Source organism: Lathyrus oleraceus, chromosome 4 (genome assembly GCF_024323335.1).
Source record: "Lathyrus oleraceus cultivar Zhongwan6 chromosome 4, CAAS_Psat_ZW6_1.0, whole genome shotgun sequence".
Classification (NCBI taxonomy): Eukaryota; Viridiplantae; Streptophyta; class Magnoliopsida; order Fabales; family Fabaceae; genus Lathyrus; species Lathyrus oleraceus.
Genome location: NC_066582.1, coordinates 167,262,876 through 167,268,921, shown reverse-complemented (window position 1 = coordinate 167,268,921; position 6,046 = coordinate 167,262,876).

Here is a 6,046-nt window from a genome sequence, read left to right as displayed (position 1 = left end):
ATTAAAAATAAAAGGAAAGGTCAAACTTCAAAATTACTTCAAATCAACCTTGAAAGGTCCAAGTAATTTATCCCAAGTTCAACAAGGTCAAACAAAGTTTGACAAAAAATTTCAGCATTTTTAAAAGTCAGAAACTATTTTTAATCAATTAAAAATGAATAAAAATAGCCTAATTGAACTAAAATCTCAAATAAATCTCAAGTCAATTTAAAAATTGATGAGAATATTTTTCATAGATTCATCATCATTCAAATAGGTTAGAAAAATATTTTTGTATTTTTTGAATATCAAAAACTATTTAAAATGAATTAAAAATAACCAGAAAAGAGAAAATTCACAAAAAATATCAAATGACAAAATAAAAAATATTAAAAATCATAAATAGAAACTAGAAATTATTTGGAAACTAATGCAATTGGTCCCATAATTTTTGGATAAAAAATGAAAGAGATATTGATTTTTGAAATAAAATTGAATTAAAGAAAATAAAATGGAAATTAATAAAATCAGAAAGAGCCTGGCGCGTTGGATGAGATTCATTAAATAATGTGGCACATCAGATGGCTCACAAGCGCGCGCGTACCAAGCACACTAGTCAACTGAAGCGCAAGGTGCATTAAAAAAAGTCATAACAACTGAAGGTCCATATTAGATCTGGAAAAGAGATCACACGGTCCAGATTTGATCTGGAGTTGGGACGGCCACCGGAGCCACCGTCTTCTCCGGTGAGACCTCCAGCTCCGGTGAGAATTGCAGACATGGCAAACTCAACCAAATGGAGCGATCTATACATCAATCGAAAGAGGAAGTGATGTACATCACTCCTATACCATGCACTTCCACTCTAGATCCCTATAAATGGAGAAATCAGAGCTGGAAGTATGATGGTGTTCATCATGAACTTCATGTTTTTTGCAAAATTGAAAGCACAAATCAAATGCCTCTATTGAGAGGACTTCAGCCAGACCAAGGAACACAAGAAATAAGCAAGGATCAAAGAGTTTCGAAGAGAAAAAGTTCTGTTATCCACCTTTGAAATGCAGGTCTTGAGAGCACGATTCTTCACAACCAAAGCTTACAATGAGATCTAGTGATGAAGAGGAAGCAAGGCTGAGGAATTATAGGTCTGAAAATCAACCAAGGAAGTTGAAATTCATATCTGAATTTTTTGGAAGAAAATTGAAATTCCTTTAGTGATGGCTATGGAGAGAATTCTGCAGCATTTCAGGTTGAATCAGGGTGAAGAATAGTGGAGCTGAGCACACTTATTTATAGCAAATGGCAAGGCAAACAAGGTGAATTCTCGTGTGCATGCATGAAGAGGGCCTCCATGCATGGGCCTGTACAGGCGCATGGAGGGCCCAAATCTTATTGGAATGGCAAGCTGAAGTCAATTTGATCTGAAATGGACATGCAAATGTGAAGTAATTGGAGTGTGCAATGAGTTTGAATCAAGTTTCCATAAATGCACCAAAATATTCCTTTCTTCGAAAGTGCCATTTGCCAAATCCAAACATGATCATGTGAGTAATGGTTGGAAAGGTCTTGATGTAAGGAACAATTGTTATGTTGGGCAAAATCCATTTGAAGTGTGGAAATTTATGAAATTTGAGTTTAAAGTGCAAGGTGCATGACATGTCAAGGCAAGGTTTCCAAATTTGGCCAATTTTCAAGCCCCTATGCTTTGATGATGTAAGCCTCAAATGAAAACACCTCAAAGATCAAAGTTGTATATATTTTCAAGACAATCAAAATGGACTTACATTTTGCATCATTTGGATTTTTTATGAAGAAGTTATGGGCACTTGAAGTTGGACTTTTTTGACTTTTAATGCCTTTGGTCAAAAAGGACCTATAATGTCTTGCATTATCACATGTATTTCCTTTGAGATTTTGAAATTTTGTTCAACATAACATTTGAATTAGACATCTTAAGATTTCCAATGCATTTGATCCCACCTCAAAATCATAAAAAATGAATGAGTTATGTCCTTGGGAAGTTGACCCAAAATTAGGGTTTCAGTCAAAATGACCTATAATGTTTTGGAATGGATGATGACCTTCCAAGCTTCACATCAATTTTTGATGAACATGAAAGTTGTTAATATTTTCCTTAATAATATTTTTTAGTCATCTCCATTTGACCAACACATCAAAAGTTAGGTCTCAGTGCATTTCAAAATAGTTAGATGAATTGACTGATCAACTTCTCAAGTCCACAACCCATATCCTGATGAATTGATGATTGAGGGCACTCAAATAAGTTCAAATATGCATGAAATGGTGAATTAAAGAACTTCCCTTGATTGTATTTGACCATGGGCTGAGGTTGCTTCATGAGCAAGGCATTGTGGTACACAGATGAATTAGGGTTTCCTTGGGAAACAAAACCTCAAACCCTTTGACTTGCTTTGATCAAAATGATGAATTGAGGTGCTAGGGAGTTATATTTGATGGATGAGAGCTTTGGGAACCATTACCATGCTTGCATTCATCTTCTCTTGACCATATCTTTGCACAAAGGATCTCCTTGAAGCTCTTGACCTTGTGATTGCTCAGGCTACAAACAAGAAATGTTAATGACATATTTTTGTGCTTTTGGTTAGTGAGCAAAATAAGAAAAGCAATGATATACAATTCAAGCATGCTTGGTGATCTCAAACCACTCACAAGGAGTCCCACCCAAAGGAAAAGGGAACCAAGATGCTCATGATCCTTGAGGCTATGCAAATGCAATGTTATGATGCCATGAGGGATCTTAGGGACAAAATTGGGGTCTTACACACGGTTATCATACATCCATCCTCATTTCAACACGGGCAACGCCTTTCTCTCTTGTATATGGTATGGAAGCCGTGCTCCCCATAGAGGTTAAGATTCCTTCATTACGTGTGCTCATGGAAGCCAAGTTGACTGAGGATGAATGGTGTCAAACCAGGTATGATCAGTTAAATTTAATCGAAGAGAAGAGATTGACTGCCATATGTCATGGCCAGTTATATCAGCGGAGAATGAAGAAAGCTTTTGATAAGAAGGTTAGACCTCATGTATTCAGAGAAGGTGACCTTGTGCTTAAGTATGAAGGCCCATATGTTGTTAAGAAAGCCTTTTTAGGCGGTGCTTTGATTCTTACAACTATGGATGGTGAAGAGTTCACTCATCCTGTGAACGCAGATGCAGTCAAGAAATACTCCACCTAAAAAAGAAAAGAACAACTCGCTAAGTTGAAAACCTGAAAGGGCGACTTAGGCAAAAATGAGCATCTCGGTGGATTGAAACCCGAAAGGGCGATCCAGGCAAAAGTTAGAGACATAAAAAAGAAAGATTACCCCGATAAATTGATTACCCCACCTTGGGGAAATTTATGTAAAAATAAGGGATTATGGCAAGTACCTGCATCCTGCTGATCTTCAGATTTTGAAGATTTTGTTGAGCACAACGGTCGACGGTGGTTCATCATCCCCAGTAGCAGCCAAAAGCACAATGAACATCAAAAGTTGGTGGAAGGATTAGTGATCATTTGTATTCAATGTAACCCTTTTCCATGTAAATTACCATTTTCAACTTTGTAAAAATCTATGGAGTCTTGTCATCTACAGACTACCATTCCATTAAATAAAGTTGAGCTTTTATCCAATTGTTTCTACTCGTGTTTATTTCAGCAAATAGTTTTAAATTTTAATATGATCATTTTTGAAATTAAAAATTTAAATCATTTTTCTTAAACATATAAAAGCATGAATTTTAAGCAATCGATTTCATTTAAAAGAAGTATCATCAGTGGTTCGAAAGCAGTAAGCCCTAAGTTTGGAGTAGTATTGGTCCTCCCCGAGCAGTAGGCGCAATTTCTCTTTCATCCTCAACAACATTTTAGCATTTCAGCCACGGTTTTCCGCTATTCCCCGGTAGATTAGCCAACAGGGTTGGTTGATTCAGTCCCTTGCGGAATGTTTATTCCTCAATAGAATTTGTGTTTATTCCCTAGCTGAAAACCGTTTTCCTCAGCAGTTCGCGTGGTAGCGGTAGAACTTTGGTTTCCCCACCAATCGCCATCAGATTCACTCCCAGTAAGAATTTCCTCCTGGTTTCTGAGCAGCTTTTTGTGTTTATCCTCTGCGTGGTTGTCTCCCATTCGATATGGTATTGAACTAAAATTCCCAGCAGACTCGATAACGGTTTTTCTCAGCAGATCTCTTCTTTCCCCGGCTAGGTTTGAGCCTTTGGGATGATGATCTCTCTTTTCTCCAGCAAGTAGTCTCCCTCTTTTGTGGATTGGCCGAGAATTGTATCGATGATTCATATTTGCAACACTTTTGTATCCTTTGCGATCGTTTTGTCAGCATGATTATCATATATACATATACATATACATGTAGATATATACTCACATATTTCATCATCATTTTTGTTGATTCACTCATGTGATTCTTATCCTTTGTTATGGCGGTACTTTATCCCCATACAAGTTTGATGTATGTCCTCCCTCAATTGTAGAGAGTCAGCCCCTTAAGCAGAAAGACTTTAACCTTTCTCCTCTCCCCACTGAGTTATTTCCTCATGGATGATTATTATTTCAGTGTCCTCCCCAATTGATTTTCTGGATGGAATCACTCCCCTTGAGTCATATCCTCATTGGGTTGAGTCTTGATTGACTGTGTCTTTCTAGATCTTACCTAGATAGATGTTTTGGGTCCCCTAAGAGTTTATTACCCAGTAACTGGTAATATTCTTCTTAGTGTGCAGTTTGCTACTTTTTGCCCGATACCCGGCAAAAGTACCCTTGTTTTCTCCTCAGTGGAGTCTCCATCGGATTCATCTTTTTGATTCCCCAGGAAGTATATCCTTGATATGTTCATCCTAATCGATGACGAATATTTTTCTTCCCTTGTTTGAGATTATCCTTGATATGTTCATCCTAACCGGTGATGAATATTCTTATCCTTGGTATTCTACCTAGTAAAAAGGTAGTCGGAATCCATATCCCATTCCCCAGAGAGTTAATCCTTGATATGTTCATCTTAACCGATGACGGGTTTCCTTCTCTTTGCGGTCTTCTACCCAGTAACCGGTAGTTGTAAATCCTGCTTTTCTTTCCCCTTGCAGATTTTATCCTTGATATGTTCATCTTAACCGGTGATGGATATTTCTCTTTGATGGTATTGTATCCAGTAACTGATAGATGTTATTCCTATTTCTTCCTCGCAGAGTCTATCCTTGATATGTTCATCCTAACCGGTGACGAATATTTCTCTTTGATGGTATTTTATCCAACATTCAATAGATGTAATTCCTACTTTTTGTTCAGTTGATTTATCCTTGATATGTTCATCTTGACCGATGACGGATATCCTCCTTAACATCCCCACGCAAGTCTATCCTTGATATGTTCATCCTAACCGATGACGGATTTTCTTTCCTTTGAGTCTCTCCTTGATATGTTCACTTTAACCGGTGACGGATACTCTCATCTTTGGTATTCTTCCCAATAACTGGTAGTTGTAAATCCTATTTCTACAATTCTCCCCAGCAAGTCTATTCTTACCCAGTAACCGGTAACGAATACACCCGCCTGGTGGTTCCCAGCGATTCATCCTTGATATGTTCATCCTAACCGATGACGGGTGTCCTCTCTGTTTGATCTTTATTATCTCTTTACCCAGTAACCGGTAGTGGATAATGAATTTCTACTCCTCCTGTGTTGAAGTCTATTTCTTCCCCATTTGAGTTGAGTGCGTATTTCCATAGTGAAATCGCTTTTCCTGCATGATTCAAGTATGTCAGTTTTATCCTGATCTACTCGTTTCCCAGGCATATGTTTTTGTTCCCCGACTGAGTCCTTCCATTTTTATGGAATTTCTCTAGTCCCCCAAAAGTTTTTAAATCGTATCCTGGCCTATGCATAATCTCTTTCATCCTCTCAGAGTCTCTGCCTCCCCGGAATACCTTGTGCTCCTGCGGACCTTCGGTTTCTCTGATTTCTTTTCCTTTGTGGCAATAATTCCCCACAGAGAAATTGATTTTACATTCATATCATATACATCATGAG